At 41.3% G+C, this 16354-nt stretch overlaps 1 pseudogene; it reads left to right on the forward strand.

Moving 5' to 3' along the window:
• Nucleotides 1-489: 489 nt before the first annotated feature.
• The window catches only part of LOC125367000, a 48892-nt pseudogene continuing 33027 nt past the window's right edge, over nt 490-16354 (forward strand).

Consider the following 16354-nt stretch of genomic DNA (forward strand, 5'->3'; position numbering starts at 1 on the left):
TTTTATGGTTGATGATTTCTTATGTATCCTTCTTTGCTTCGTATTATTATTGATTTTGTTATTTATTTTATTATCTGTTGTCATTATTTGTTATTGATTATTTATTATTTGTTATTTATTATTTAGTTATGCAGGACGATGAGGGTGAAATTGATGAGGATGAAGATGAGGATGAGGAGGGTGAGGATAAGATGATGAAGATGATGAAGATGAGGATGAGGATGAGGATGAGGATGAGGAAGATGTAGATGAGAATGAGGATGGTGAGGATGAAGATGAGAGTGAGGATGAAGATGAAGATGGTGAGGATGAAGATGATGAAGATGAAGATGAGGAAGGTGAGGATGAGAAAGGATAAAGAAGAAGAGAATGAGGATGAAGATGAGGATCTGGAGGGTGAGGATGAAGATGATGAAGATGAGGATGAGGATGGTGAGCATGGTGAGGAGGAAGATGAGGATGAGGATGAGGATGATGAGGATAAAGATGATGAAGATGAAGATGATGAAGATGGCGGAAGTGGCCATGGGCGGAAGTAAACGGAATGGACAGAGCTGTTTGTGGTTTTCCTTTTCTCTTCCTCCCCTGCCCTTCCTCCTTCCTCTTCCTGTTCTTGTGCTGTTCCCTCTTCCTCTCCCCCCTATTCGTCTTCCTGGTTCCTCTTGTCCTTTCTCTCCTTTGCCTGTCCTGCCTCTTCCTCTCCTTTTCCTTCCTCCCCATCCCCTTCCTCCTTCCTCTTCCTCTCTTTCCACTTCTATGTCCTCTCCTTCCTATTCGTCCTCTCCCTCTTCGCATCCTGCTTCCTCTTCCTCTGCCTCTACATGTTCTTCCTCTTTTCATTTCTTTTTCTCTTTCCTTCCTTCTTCCTCTTCCTTCTTTTCCTCTTCCCCTTCCCCATGTCCTTCCTCTTTCTTGTCTTGTTCTCCATTTCCTCCTGCTTTCTCTACTTCCTCTTTCTCTTCTTCATATTCCTCTTCCAATTTTCCTTTTGAGTCTCCTCCTCCCTGTTCCTATGCTCTTCCTTCCCTCTCCTATCCTTCTCCTTCTTGTTCCTGTTTCCCTCCTTTTGTCTTCCTCTTCTTGCCAACTACTTGCTCTCATCATTCCTTTTCCTCTTCTCCTTTTCCTCCCACTTCAACCTCATCGCCTCCCTCTTCCTCTCCTTTTCCTGCATTTTCCCCTTCCCATTCTCCTTCCACTCCTGTTTCCTCTTCCTCTAATTCCTCTTTCACTTCCCCTTCCTATTCCCCTTCTTCTTCGGCTTCCCCTTGCTCTAAGACCTCCCTATCTTTTTTCTCTTCCTCTTCAACTTCCCCCACTGCTTCCTCTTCTCCTTTTACTCTCTCTTCCCTTCCTCTTGTGTTTTGGCTTCCCCTCTGACTTCTCCTTCCCCTTCCCTTTGTTGTTCTTGTTCCCCTTCTACTTCTCATTCTGCTTCTTATTCCCCTTTCTCTTCCCCTTCTACTCCTGTTCTTCTTCTTCTACTTCTCATTCCCTTCTACTTCTGCTTCCACGTCTACTTCTACTCTTCCACTTATGATTCTGGTTAACCTCCCCCTTCCCCTTTCTCTTCCCCTTCTACTTCTGATTCCCCTTCCGCTTTCTCTACTGCTTCCTCTTCTCTTCCCGCTTACCCTCTCCTTTCTGTTCACCTTCCACTGTCTTGTCCCCTTCCACTTCACATTCCCCTTTTACTTCCACTTCTACACCTACTTCCTTTTCTTTTTCCAATTACCCTTCCACTTCCCCTTCCTATTCCTCTCTATTTTCAATTTCCCTTTCAATTTTTATTCTGCTTCCTCTTCCTTATTCCCCTTCTCCTTCCTCTTCCCTCCCACTTCCTATTCCCATTCTACTTACACATCCACGCAAACTTCCTCTTCCGCTTCTGCCTATCCCTTTACTTCCAGTTCCCATCTACTTCTGCTTCCTCTTTTGGTAATCCTTCCACTTCCACATTCCCTTCAACTTCCTTTTCTACTTCTACTTCCTGTTACCATTCCACTTTCTATTCCCATTCTACTTCCACTTCCATGTCTACTTTCTCTTCCACTTCTGGTTACCCTTCCCATTCCCACTACCCTTCTTCTTCTGCTTCCCCTTCTCCTTTCTGTTAACTTTCCACTTCCTACTCACCTTCCACTTCCTCTTGCCGCCTCGCACAAGTCAGTTCTGCCCGCTCGTAGCCGTAGCCACGGTGCCCAGTGGCCTCCGCGTCATCCGTGGCCTCTCCGTCCCGGCCTCCAGGATGTGGCGCCGGCGCTCTGCCTGCTGCTGCTGCTGCTGCTGCTGGGCTGCATCCCCACTGGCCAAACAGCCCCCCGGCGGCCGGCGACCCTGCTCCTGCTATGCCCAGGCTGAGCTCCACTGCACCTTCCGCAGCCTCTGCACCATGCCCTGCGCCCTGCCCGCCGACCTGGAGAATGTCAACCTTGGGTGAGCGAGCAAGCGGTGGGGGCAAAGCGGGGTGTGCAAGCAGGTGTGCCCACAGGAGTCGTTGTTGGGCTACTAGAATATGGGCATGCATGCAGAGAACGGGTGTGAGTTTGCAAGGAAGGTGTGGCTGTGCAATGTATGTGAGTGTGCAAGGTGCATGTGAGTGTGCATGACAGGCTTGTATACATGAGATGGAAGTGCAAGCCAGACATGGGCGTGAATGTTCAAATTGGTGTGAGTGTGCAAGGAAAGTATGAATGTGCATTGTACACTGGAGTGTGCAATATAGGCGTGTATCCAGGTGATCATCATGCAAAAATGACGTGTGTGCATATAAAAGTATGAGTATATGTGGTAAGCATGAGTGTGTTTGGACACTGTGAGTGTGCATGATGGTTGTAGGTAAGTGTGTGCAACATAGGTGTCCATACACGAGAGAGATGTGCATGTGTGAGATAGATGTGTATGAGCAAGATATATAGGTGTGCATGTGCAAGATATGTGTGCATGGGGAGATAGGTATGCATATGCAAGATAGATAGGTGTACGTGTGCAAGAGATTGGCGTGCATATGTATGATGGGTGTGCATGCACATGATAGACGTTCATGTGTAAGACAAGTGTGTGCAAGACGTGGGCATGCATGTGTAACATGCCTGTGCCCATCTGAGATATGTGTGCACGTGTGTTATGACGAGTTCATGAAGCATCACGTGATGACGTCGCATATGATCCCATACATTGTATCATGTAACATAAACCTACATGCTCATTACACAACATATCATTTTATATGCACGTGACTATGACGTAGAACATAGTATGTGTCACTATTACATTACATTATATACATTATATAATGTATATAAAATTGTATATATTATACATATATCACTATATATGACATATAATTACATATGCATATAATCATATGTAATACACATTATAAACAATTATATATATAATATAATACAAAATATATAATAACATATCTAATATGTGATGTATAAAAACACAATACAGCAAGTAATTTATAATAACATAATATATAATTTCATATAATACATATTATGTAATACCATAACACATCGTATATAATATATATCATATAATACATAATATATCATACATAATATATAACATAATAACATAGAATATATAACATATAGTATATAGTAACATAAAATACATAATATTTAACCTAATACATAATATATAATACATAGAATATCATATAATATATAGCATACATATATATAACATACATAATATATAATATAATATATAACATAACATATAATATATAATGTATAGTAAAATATAATACTTGACATATGTTGTATAATAATATGTAGTACATAATATATGATATAAAAAACGCAATATATAATATAAAATAACACATTAGATATTGTATAATATGTAATATTATATACTAAAAATATAATATATAACATAATACATAATTATAATACATAATATATAATAACATAATACGTAACATACTATTTTCTAAAATATAACATATATAACACTACACACAAGGTGCAATCATGACGTTGTGTGCAATCACCCTATGACGTGTCATGATACACTATAATGTCACATTAGTGGATTCAGATACAGGGCCGCATGTTGCATGTTCGATAGATGAAAGAATGCGTGATTGTATCACACGCAATCATATCATATATGATAAGGTAGTGGCCACTGTCCTCCTCTTATGGTTCCCACATGGCTGCCATGGAAGCAGTAGCATCATCCCATGTACCTGGCTTCCTTGGCAACAACAGTCCTCCAGGCTCAAGAGCATACTTATCAGTTGGTGCCTACTGAGCCCTGATTGGTCCATTCCTCACTGACGTCACTGGTCCCACTTGTGATTGGTCAATTTGATCCCTGATGTCACCAGGCATTGTGAGGTATCCCCAGTAAGGTATATAAGAAGCTGCTCTCCAATTTTGTCAGTTACAGCACTGGGAGCTTTTCTTGGTGATCTGCTGGAATAACTTCGAACTAACGCTTTGTGTTGGGGTTTGGGAGGGAGCTGTGTTGGTGTGGCTTGGGTTTGGTTATTTCTTTTCATTATTCTGGTGTTTGTATTTACTTGTTTGTTTTTTAGTTTAGCTCATTTTGGTTAAAATTACTTGTGTTATCTTCATTTAGAACATTCAAGATAATTATAAGATTGACTACTTGCCATCCCAGTGGAGAGATGTCAAGATACAACAAAGTTTCCTTTAATTCTTCCTCAGAAGGGGAGGAGGAGATAACTATCATCTTACAGTATCGACTGAAGGACACCATCAGCCATGGTAGCTTTGGATATCTGAAGGTGGTCCATCACTGCCTCACAGACAGAAGGCTGGCTGTGAAAGTTCTCCTGAAGAGAGACCTGAAGAGCCATGGCATAGAAAATGAGGTGGACATTGTCAACAGCATACCTCACCCACACATCATCTGGTTTTTATGGTCATGGAGGATAAAGACTGTCTATCTCACGTCATGGAGTTGGCCACATGGGGACACCTCATGGGGTCGATGTGCAAATCCAGCTGAAGCCACATATTCGAGAATAAAACCAGGAGGCTGTTCAAACAGATCATGAGTGCCGTGCACTACCTTCAATAGAATGGAATTGCACACTGGGACCTCCAGCCCAACAACATTCTGTTGGAAGCCAAACACAATGTCAAGGTCAGTGATTTTAGGCTGAGTGTCAGGATGACCACAGGGCAGTTGATAAAGGGAGCTTGTGGAGCCTTGATATTATGACCCCTAGATATGTTCTTACACAAAATGTATGATGCCTACAAGATACACATTTGAAACTTGGGCATCATTTAGTATGTGATGACAGCGATATTTACTCTTTGAGGGGAGGAAGTTTGCTAACATACAGGTCCTAGTCGTAGAGTCCAAGAATAGCCCTCCACTATACCTAAATTCAAAGGGACATGACCTACTTTCCCACTTCTAACTGTGGACTGCAGTCAAAGGCCCAATGTTGAACAAATACTGGAGCACCCTTGGATGATACGGTATGTGGCCTGGGTCCTGATTAGCCAGTACCCAGCAAGCTGGACCCCATTAGGGTGGCAGTCATGTGTGACATGGGGTAGAATGCAGCTGAGACTCAACAGGCAATACAGCACAGCACATTCAGTGAAGCCATGGGCACCCGCATGGTCATCAGAGAAAACTTAAAACAGAATGTTGACCGTGTGGAGTTGAGAACAATGCCTTGGATGGTACCATCATACCCAACTACTGAAGAACATCGCCCCAGCCTTCTTCCTCCATGAAGGAGACCCAGGTTACCCACACAACGTAATAGTTTCAGCATATCCTCAGAATTTCAGTGGGATGATGATGGCACCCAAACACATGTGAAGAGAGTCTGAATTGCTAGTCTGCCTGCCATTCCCTTCTGCTTCCTGCCTAGCTACAGTTCTAGCAGAATCTGGGACCCATTTTCCTTTGACTGGTTGAGCAGACTAGAGAGTTGTGAGGCAGAGGAGAATGCCTTTCCCTCTGGGTAGCCACAAGTGTAGGCCACAGCCTCCAGCTGGAGAACTAGGCAGGGCTGGAGGAGAGTGGCTGCCAGGATAGGCACCATTCTTCCCAGACTCTGCTGCTGTGTGAAGGCCCCAAAATAATGCCTGAAGTGTAAGATCACAGCTATTCCAAGAAGGGTTGCAGAACTCAGAAACTTTCTCTCATTGGGGTGTGGGAAATAAGAGAGATGTACACATAAATGCTGTGGGAGCAAGTCATGCTGGAAGTTCTCACTGCATTAGGCCAGAACACTCATCAGAAGCCTCAGCCCAGGCCAGCCCAGCCCAGCCAGGTCCTGTGGCAAGTACTTGGGGATCCAGCAGCAGGGATTAGGGGAAAGGACAGCTGAAATGGAGTTGACTTTCTAAACTAAAAGGTAATTTGAAAGGTATTTACAGCTGCCTCTACCTTCTGAGCAAAAGCAGTGGCAAGCATTTTTATTAATGTATGCAACATACCCCCAAATACTTTATACATTGTGCTTAAGGGCAGCAAGATTGGTTGAGCAAATAATGTCCATAATGACAAAATGGTGCTGTGTTTGGTTGTAACTTTTTCTGTTTCTTGAAGCATGGGAATAATCAGAGGGGGGTAATCATGACAGGCAGGCAGGCAGGCAGGCAGAGGAAGTGCAGTCAACATCCTGTCATTATCACCCTTCTCTCAGTAATCTCCGGCTACAATAAAAAGAACTTAGGCACTATCCCAACTTTACATCTGGGAAGACAAACCTTTTTAATAATGTATACAACGTGCCACCAAATCCTTTATATATTGTGCTTAAGGGCAGATATACTGATTGAGCAAATAATATAAATTATGACAATAATAGATATGATTTGTTGTAAATTATTTTTTTATTGTAGCCTGGGATTTCTGAAAGAAGGGTGATCATGACAGGCAGGCAGGCAGGGAGGGAAACATTATGAGGTATAGTCAACATCCTGTAATGATCACCCTTCTCTCAGAAATTCTAGTCTACAATAAACAGATCTTCATGCACTGTCAAAACACATCTGGGAAGGCAAGTGTTTTTAACAATTTTTAGAATATGTCCCCAAATCCTTCATGTATTGTGCTTAAGTGCAACCAGAATGGTTGAGAAAAGAATGTACATAATGATTTAATAGTGTTATGTTTTGTTGTCCATTTTTTCTGTTTATTGTAGCCTGTGATTTCTGAGAGAATGTTTATTATGACAGGCACATAGGCTGGCAGGCATTATGAGGCACAGTCAATATCCTGTGATGATCACTTTCTCTCAGAAATCACAGGCTACAATAAACAAAACTTTGTGCACTTTCTCAAACATCTGGGAAGGGAAGAATTTTTAATACTGTATACAACATGCCCCCAAATCCTTTATATTTTGTGCTTAAGGGCAGCTAGATTGTTTCGGCAATTAGTATCCATAATGACATAATAGTAGGTGTGCTTTGTTGTAATTTTTTTTCTGTTTATTGTTGCCATGGAATTTTGAGACAAGGGTGCTCATGACAGGCTGGCAGTCAGGCAGGCAGGCTGGCAGGCAGGCAGACATTTGAGGGTACAGTCAACATCTTGTCATGGACACCTGTCTCTTAGAAATCCCAGGCTACAATAAACAGGACTTGGTTTACTGTCTCAACATATCTGAGAAGGCAAGCATTTTTAACAATGTATACCACATGCCCCCAAATCCTTTATATACTGTGCTTAAGTGAAGTCAGTTTGGTTGATCAGATCAATGTCAATTATGACAATAATAGCTATGATTTGTTGTAACATTTTCTGTTTATGGTAGACTGGTATTTCTCAGAGAAGGATGATCATGACAGGCAGGTAGGCAGGTAGGCAGACAGCAGGCAGGCATCCGGAGGTACTGTCAACATCCTGTCATGATCACCCTTCTCTGAGAAATCCCAAGCTACAATAAACAGAACTTTGTCCACTGTCTCAACACACCTGGGAACGCAAGCATTTTTAATAATGCATACAATATACCCCCAAATTCTTATACATTAGGCTTATGTGCAGACAGATTGTTTGAGCAAATGTCGATAATGTTATAATAGTAGCTAAATTTTGTTGCAATTTTTTGTTTATGGTTGCCTGGTATTTCTGAGAGAAGGGTGAATATGACTGGCATGCAGGCAGGAAGGTAAGCAGGCAGGAAGGCAGGCAGGCATTTTGAGGTATAGTAAACATCCTTTCATTATCTCCCTGCTGTCAGAAATCCCAGTCTACAATAACAGAACATTGTGCACTGTCTCAACACCTCTGGGAATAAAAGGATTTCAAATAATGTAAACACCAGAGCCCCAAATCTTTTATACATTTGCTTAAGGGCAGCCAGATTGGTGGAGCAAATTATGTCCATAATGACATAATAATAGCTATGTTTTGTTATAAATTCTTCGGTTTATTGTAGCATAGGGTTTCTTACAAAAGAATGATCATCATAGGCAGGCAGGCAGGCAGGTAGACATTAGGCAGAATAATCAACATCCTTCATATACACCCTTCTCTCAGAAATCCCGGGATAAAATAAACAGAACTTCGTGCACTGTCTCAATACATCTGGGAAAGAAAGCATTTTTAGTAATGTATGCAACATACTTGGAAAACCTTTTTACATTGTGCATAAGGGAAGCCAGATTGAGCAAATAATGTCAATATTGACATAATAATAGCTAGGTTTCCTTGAAAATATTTCCTCTTTATTGTAGCTAGGGATTTCTGAGAAAAGGGTGATCATTACAGGCACCCAGGCAGTCAGGCAAGCAGGAAGGAAGACAGGCATTAGGGGGTAGAGTCAACATCCTGTGATGGTCACCCTTCTTTCAAAAATTCCAGGCTACAATAAACAGAACTTTGTGCACTGTCTCTACATATCTTGAAAGGCAAGCCTTTAAACGTTGTACACAACATGCCTCCAAATCCTTTATAAATTGTGCTTAAGGGCAATCACATTGGTTGAGGAAATGTCTATTTTGACATATTTGTAGCGATGTTTTGTTGTAAATTTTCCCTGATTATCGTCCGGAGCCAGACAGGTAAGCAGTCATTATGAGGTACAGTAAACATCCGGTCATTATCACCCTTCTTTCAGAAATTCCAGGCTACAATAAACAAAGCTTCGTGCACTATTTCTACATATCTGGGAAAGCAAGCCTTTTAACTGCTGTATACAATGTGCCCCCAAGTCCTTTATACATTGTGCTTAAGGGCAAGAAGTTTGTTTGAGCAAATAATGTACGTGTTGACATAATAGTAGCTTTGTGTTTTGTAAATTATTTTGGTTTATTTTAACCTAGGATTTCTGATAGAAGGTTGAGCATGTATGGCATGCAGGCAGGCAGGCATGCTGGCAGGATCTCAGGCAGGCAGAATGGCAGAAAGGCATTAGGTGGTACAATCAATATTCTGTCATGATCACCCTTCTCACAGAAATCACTAGCTACAATAAATAGGACTTGGTGAACTGTCTGCACACATCTGGAAGGCAAGCATTTTTAATAATGTATACAGCATGCCCCCAAACTCTTTATACATTTTGCTTAAAGATAGACAAATCGGTTGAGCAAATAAGGTCAATCATGACATAATAGTAGCTATGTAGTTTTGCAAATTTTCTCTGTTGATTGTACCATGGGATTTCTGAGAGTAGGGTGATCATGGCAGGCAGGCAAGCAGGCAGGCATTAGGTGGTACAGTCACCATCCTGTCATGATCACTCTTATCTCAGAAATCTAAGACTACTGTAAACAGAACTTCCTAAACTGTCTCAACACATTTGGTACACCAAGCATTTATAATAATGTATACAGCATGCCCCCAAATCCTTTATACATTTTGCTTAACGGCAGTCAGATTGGTTAAGCAAGTAATGTTCATTATGCCATAATAGTAGCTATGTTTTGTTATAAATGTGTTCTGTTTATTGTAGCCTGGGATTACTGAGAGATGGGTGATCATGGCAGGCAGACAGAAAGGCAGGTAGGCAGGCATTTGGTGGTATAGTGAACATCCTGTCATGATCTAGGAAGGCAATCATTTTTAATAATGTATACAACATGGCCCTAAATCCATTATAACTTGGGCTTAAGGGCAGCCAGTTTGGTTCAGAAAGTAATGTCCACAATGACATAAAATAGCTATGTTTTCTTGTAATTTTTTTCTCTTGTGTGTAGGCTAGGATTTCTTAGAGAAGGATGATCATCACAGGCAGGCAGCCAGTCAGATATTAGGAGGTACAGTCAACCTCCTTCGTAAACACCCTTATGAGAAATCCCAGGTTACAATAAACAGAACTTCGTGCACTGTCTCAGCACACATGTGAAGGAAAATATTTTTAATAATGTATACAACATGCCCCCAAATCCTTCATACTTCGGCTTCAGGGCAGCAAGATTGGTTGAGCAAATATTGTCAATCATAGCATAATAGTAGCTATGATTTTCTATATTTTTCCTTTTTATTATATCTTGGTATTTCTGAGAGAAGTTTTATCATGAAAAGGTTGCAGGAAGGCAGGCAGGCATTAGGAGGTACAGTCAATATCCTGTCATGATCACTCTTCCCTCAGAAATCTCAGGCTATATTAGATGAATGTCATTCACTGTCTCAACGCATCTGGGATGGCAAGAATTTTAAATGATATATGCACCATGCCTCCAAATCCTTTATAAATTGTGCTTAAAGGCATTCAGATTGGTTGAGCACATAATGTCCATTATGACATAATACTCACTATGTTTTGTTGTAAAATTTTTCTGTTTATTGTAGCTTGTAATTTCTGAGAGATGGGTGACTGACAGGCAGATGCAGGCAGGCAGGCAGGCAGGGATGCAAGCAGGCAGGAAGGCATTAGGAGGTACAGTTAACATCCTATAATGAACACCCTTCTTTCAGAAATCCCCGGCTACAATAAACACAACTGGCTGAACTGTCTCAACACATCCGGAAAGACAAGTGTTTATAATAATGTATACAACATGCCCCCAAATTTGTTATACATTGTGCTTAAGGGAAGACAGCTTGGTTGAGTGAATAATGTCCACAATGACACAATAGTAGCTATGTTTTGTTGTAATTTTTTTTAATGTACCTTGGATTTCTGAGAGAAGGATGATCATCACAGGAAGGCAGGCAGGCAGAAAGGCAGGCAGGGAGACAAGCAGGCAGGCAGGCATTAGGAGGAACAGTGAACATTCTGCCATGGTCAACATTCTCTCAAAAATCCCAGGCTACAATAAACAGAAATTCATTCACTGTCTCAAAACATCTGGGAATGCAAGCGTTTTTAATAATGTAAACAACAGTCCCCCAAATATTTTATACATTTCTTAAGGGCAGCCAGATTGGTTCAGCAAATAATGTCAATATTGACATAATAATAGCTAGGTTTTCTTGAAAATATTTTCTTTATTGCAGCCAGGGATTTCTGAGAGAATGGTGATCATTTCAAGTACTCAGGCAGTCAGGTAAGCAGGCAGAAAGTCAGGCACTAGGAGGTACAGTCAAAATCTCGTCATGATCACCCTCCTGTCAGAAATCCCAGGCAACAATAAACAGAACTTTGTGCACTGTCTCTACCTATCTGGGTAGCCAAGCCTCTTAAATGCTGTATACAACATGCCTCCAAATCCTTTATATATTGTGCTTAAGGGCAATCAGATTCATTGAGCAAATAATGTACATTGTGATGTAATATTAGCTGTGTTTCTTGTGAAATTTTTCTGTTATTGAAGCCTGAGATTTCTGAGGGAAGGGTGATCATGACAGTCAGGCAGGCTGGCATGCAGGCATCAGGTAGCACATTCAATAATTTGTCATGATCACCCTTCCCTCAAAATTCCCATGCTAAAATAAACAGAAATTTGTGCACTGTCTCAAAACATCTGGAAAAGCAAGCATTTTTAAGAATGTAAACAGCATGCCCCAAATCCTTGATACAGTTTGCTTAAGAATACAACTCTCAGTTACTGGTACCCAGGATAGGTGTTTTTTAATGTAGTATGGCAAGATCCCCCTCCCTTCAGAACCACAACCTTTGCCTGTCTCTGGACAGCTGGGTGTTTTGAGGGTGCCTTCCTTATGAGCCTGATTCATGAGGGCAAAACACTTAACCAAAACTCCCTGTGCCACGCCCCTCTGTACCATGTCGATCCTCAGGAACACAGATTTGGGGCACCAGAAACCCATATGTCAGCCCACCTGTGATACAGTCGATACAGATAGAAAATGCATAGAAGCAGAGATTCATTTCTCAGGTCAGTATGACTAAACTGGGAAAGTCTCACAATTATTGTTGCATTGTAGATCTTCCTGAGATCATCACATCCTCCTTTATCTCTGGTCCTGGATACCAAAATGAAGCTGAAGGTAGTTTTGAAGGTGGCAATATCTTCTGCAATCTGAGACAAGACCTGCTTGGTACCCATAATCCCTCTCTCAAATCTGCACTCCTGCTTCTGGCTTGGTTTTATTTTCTGGCTGCTTCACTTTGACAATTTTATCCTTTTTGTCCCTCCTTTTTTCTTCTCTTTCAACATGAATCAAGGATTTCATAGTGATTCTTCCCTTTTAGAATGGTAGTCAAAAATTCACTGACCCCATGCACACTTTAAAATTTGGCACGGTTTCATAAGGATGACCCACCAGTGAGGGTTTTACCAGGAAATCAAAAATTGCCAGAATAACCAGGAATAAATAGTTATTGCAGAGATTTGCATATTATGGAAGTAGGGTGTAGATGAGTGCACAGCTCTATGGAAAGGATTCTGTCCTGCCTGGGGTTCCTAACATCACTGTCACACAGTGGGACTTAAAGATGGTTAAAAATTAGATTAAATAAATGAACAAATCATAAATTATCTGGGTAGAAAGGAGACTGTGGATGAGCTATAGCCCAGGAGGGAAAAGTGCAATTTGCAGTCAGCTTCCATCACTTCCAAATTCTAAGAAGAGATGACCTCACAAAGAAGATGGCACCCTGCACAATTACACTGGACACACCTCTGACTTGAATGTAGATTCCAGAATGGCAGACAGCTATTGACTCTATTTCAGGAGGGCCAGGAGACCTACTGTGGGCTACACTGGCCCTGGTGACCTCTCCTTCAGATCCTAGTAGCTTCTGTTTCTGTTCTTCAGTCCAAGTCCCATGGAGCTAGAGGTCATTTTTAACAAGGGAATTCTGGGAAATGTAGTTCTGGTTCAGGAAAGAGGGAAAAGCCTAAAACCACATTAGTGCAGACCTCAATGCCTGCCAAAGTTACTGCTGCTCATAATGTCCACAGTTAAGAAACACTTCTCAGCATCTGATTGTAATCTGGCGGAGAAACATGGCTAATTCTGACGATCTAAAGCTGCAAAAGCCCTTCTAGAAATTTCTGTTCTCTTCCTACCACATTAATCACTAATTCCAGCCATGGAATTTCTCCATCCATATCAGAATAAGGATGAGTGAAAGCAAACTCATGAGCTCAGTCAATAAAATCAAAGGGCATGTTCATCTTGGTTTTCATTCAATACATGAAATTGGAATGTGTGAATAAAAATCAGCTTCTCTTGTAGAGTCAGCTGTGTACCAACCAACAGGAAACTTGGCCACATAAAACTACTAAAAGACAAATAGAAGATTATTAGGGGGAAGGGAGGTGGGTGAACCATGAAATTCATTAAATTCACTAGGGAAAAGCAGCATTTCAGTTGCATATCAAAAAAAATATTCAAGATGGCAAGTAATGACTCACAATTATAACCTTAGGTACACAGGACACTAGGATTTGAGGAATGAGGTTCAAAGCCAGCCTGAGCAGAATAGTTCATGAAACTCTTATTTCCAATTAACCACCAAATGCCAGAAGTAGAGCTGTGTCTCACGTGGTAGAGCACCAGCCTTTAGCAGAAAAATCAAATGGCCAGCACCAAGACCCTGAGTTCAGTATTTTGAAAACAGATAATTGGGTGAAAATGGCCAAAAAATGACATACAATGGCCCCGTTCTCTGAGGCCATTGAGGTCTCTGCATAGAATTCTGATCTAATATATTTTGGGTTGTTTTTTTTTTTTTTTTGGCCAGTCCTGGGCCTTGGACTCAGGGCCTGAGCACTGTCCCTGGCTTCTTCCCGCTCAAGGCTAGCACTCTGCCACTTGAGCCACAGCGCCCCTTCTGGCCGTTTTCTGTATATGTGGTGAATCGAACCTAGGGCCTCGTGTATCCGAGGCAGGCACTCTTGCCACTAGGCTATATCCCCAGCCCCTGATCTAATATATTTTGACAAGTGGAAGCATAGAGTTGCTTATCTTGATTAAGGCGTAGGATACAGAATGACATGATTACCTCATATTCTCAGACAAGCACAACATGAAAATAACTTCATCTGTACTAGAAAGTGTAAGGAAAAAATTACCTGTTTGAAGGTGAAAGTTCAGAATGGAATAGTGAGACTCAGTTTTGGTGGTGATTGACTACTGGAGTCAGCAGCACCCTTGCTTCTTTAGGCAATATGAAATGAGTATATTTGCAGAGGCCTCTGCATATGGAATACGTGCAGGAACATGTTTGCATCAACAAGCAATGCTCTGAGGCTCTAAGGAACATAGTGTGTATGATTTGCCCCTATGAGCATGATACCCTCATATCGTTGGTTGTCATCTCATTGGCACAGTAATTTTTTTCTTGCCATTTCATCTGCAGCTGACATGGCATTCTCAGAGGCAATCCAGTGGCATCATCCCAAATGGTGTTCATGCAAATAGATTTGGACACAGATGTGGGATGAAAGCTATCCAAGAAAATTTCTTCCCTGTGGGCTTCACTATCTATCCTCTTGGAGGAAATCATAACACCTGCATGAAGAGGGAGAATCTGCAAACATATTTTCCAACTCAAGTTTTTCTCCTGGATAGAAGGCCACAGATTCACAGCCCCAGGAAATAGTTTTACACATTCTTCCCAGGAGTTTCACAAGAGGCTTAGATGAAAGAACATTAGCTATAGTGTAAATCTCTGCCAATGAAAGGACACATATGCATACATACAGACATATATGAATATACATACCTGGCACTGCAAGCTTTACTTCGAGGCAGAATTTCAGCTTGGCAGATGCTTCAGGGATGTGCCCTTTGATCTTCATACTCATTCTTCTCCAGCTTCCCCTTCTCACGTCCTTGGCAGGCACTCGCTGCTTTTTTTGAATGAAGCACCGAGCCCACATGGATGGAGATGTGCTGATGGATGGATTTTTCCCTCTCTGCACTTTAGGAACAGATGGCAGTAACAGTGATGCTTCCCGGAAAAAAGACAATAAGCCATAAGTAACTTATCATTTTATTTTCATTTCTTGTTTTGTTTTCAGGATTGGCAGTGGCAGAGGGAACTTGTGTGTGCAAAGCAATATCCTCTGTCTTCTCTACCTTGTCCTCCCATCATTAGTGTACCAGAAACAGCTCACTTTCATTATTCTATTTTACAAGTACTCCTGGGTGACTTTCTCCCTATCAGTAGAAGACTCTTGTTTCATGCAGTGTACCTTCTCCTTTCCAGGGTGTAAGTTGTTCACTTTATTCGAACATCCCTGTATCTCTTGCATCCCAGCTATCATGGTTGATAATGAATTGATGTTATTAGAGACAACCTGTGTCATTGGCATGAATTCTGTGCCAAAGGTTACAGAAACCTTTCCTTCCCAACTGGCCAGTGGTCTGAAATTTTTTTCTTTTGTGACATATATTTCGAGGAAATTGATTAAAATTCTTATTGTAGTCTGGTGGCTCCTGATTGTAATCCTATCTAAGCAAAAGGCTGATATCTCAGTGTTGTGGGTTGAAGCCAACCTGGACAGGAACTTCCTTGAGAATTTTATCTCCAATTACCCAGCCAAAAGCTGGAAGTGGGGCTTTGGCTCAAGTAACAGAGTGCTATCCTTGAGCCAAAAAGTTCTATTAGAGTGTCCAGGCTTTGTTTTCAAACCCCAACACACACACATATACTCACAGTCTCTCTCTCTCTCTCTCTCTCTCTCTCTCTCTCTCTCTCTCTCTCTGTCTCTTTTACTGTGGACAAGAGGTTACTAAATGATTATTTCATGTCAGATATGATCCACAATCCAAGTATTACCTCATGTACAATAAGTGCAATGTTTTAACCTATTCCCTGGCAAAAAATAAGCAAGTATTCAATCCATCAAAGTCATAGGTTTTTAATTACTCCTCCTGAATTTCTATGCTCATTATTTAGGTTTAACTTCAAAAACTACCAGTTTGTTTTAGCCTTGGCTTTTGCTATTGAAGGAATCAAAACAAATTCTCATCTTTTACACAACTTGACTTTGTGATTTGATATCTATGATGTGCAATTTGGAGAATG

Source organism: Perognathus longimembris, chromosome 18 (genome assembly GCF_023159225.1).
Source record: "Perognathus longimembris pacificus isolate PPM17 chromosome 18, ASM2315922v1, whole genome shotgun sequence".
Classification (NCBI taxonomy): Eukaryota; Metazoa; Chordata; class Mammalia; order Rodentia; family Heteromyidae; genus Perognathus; species Perognathus longimembris.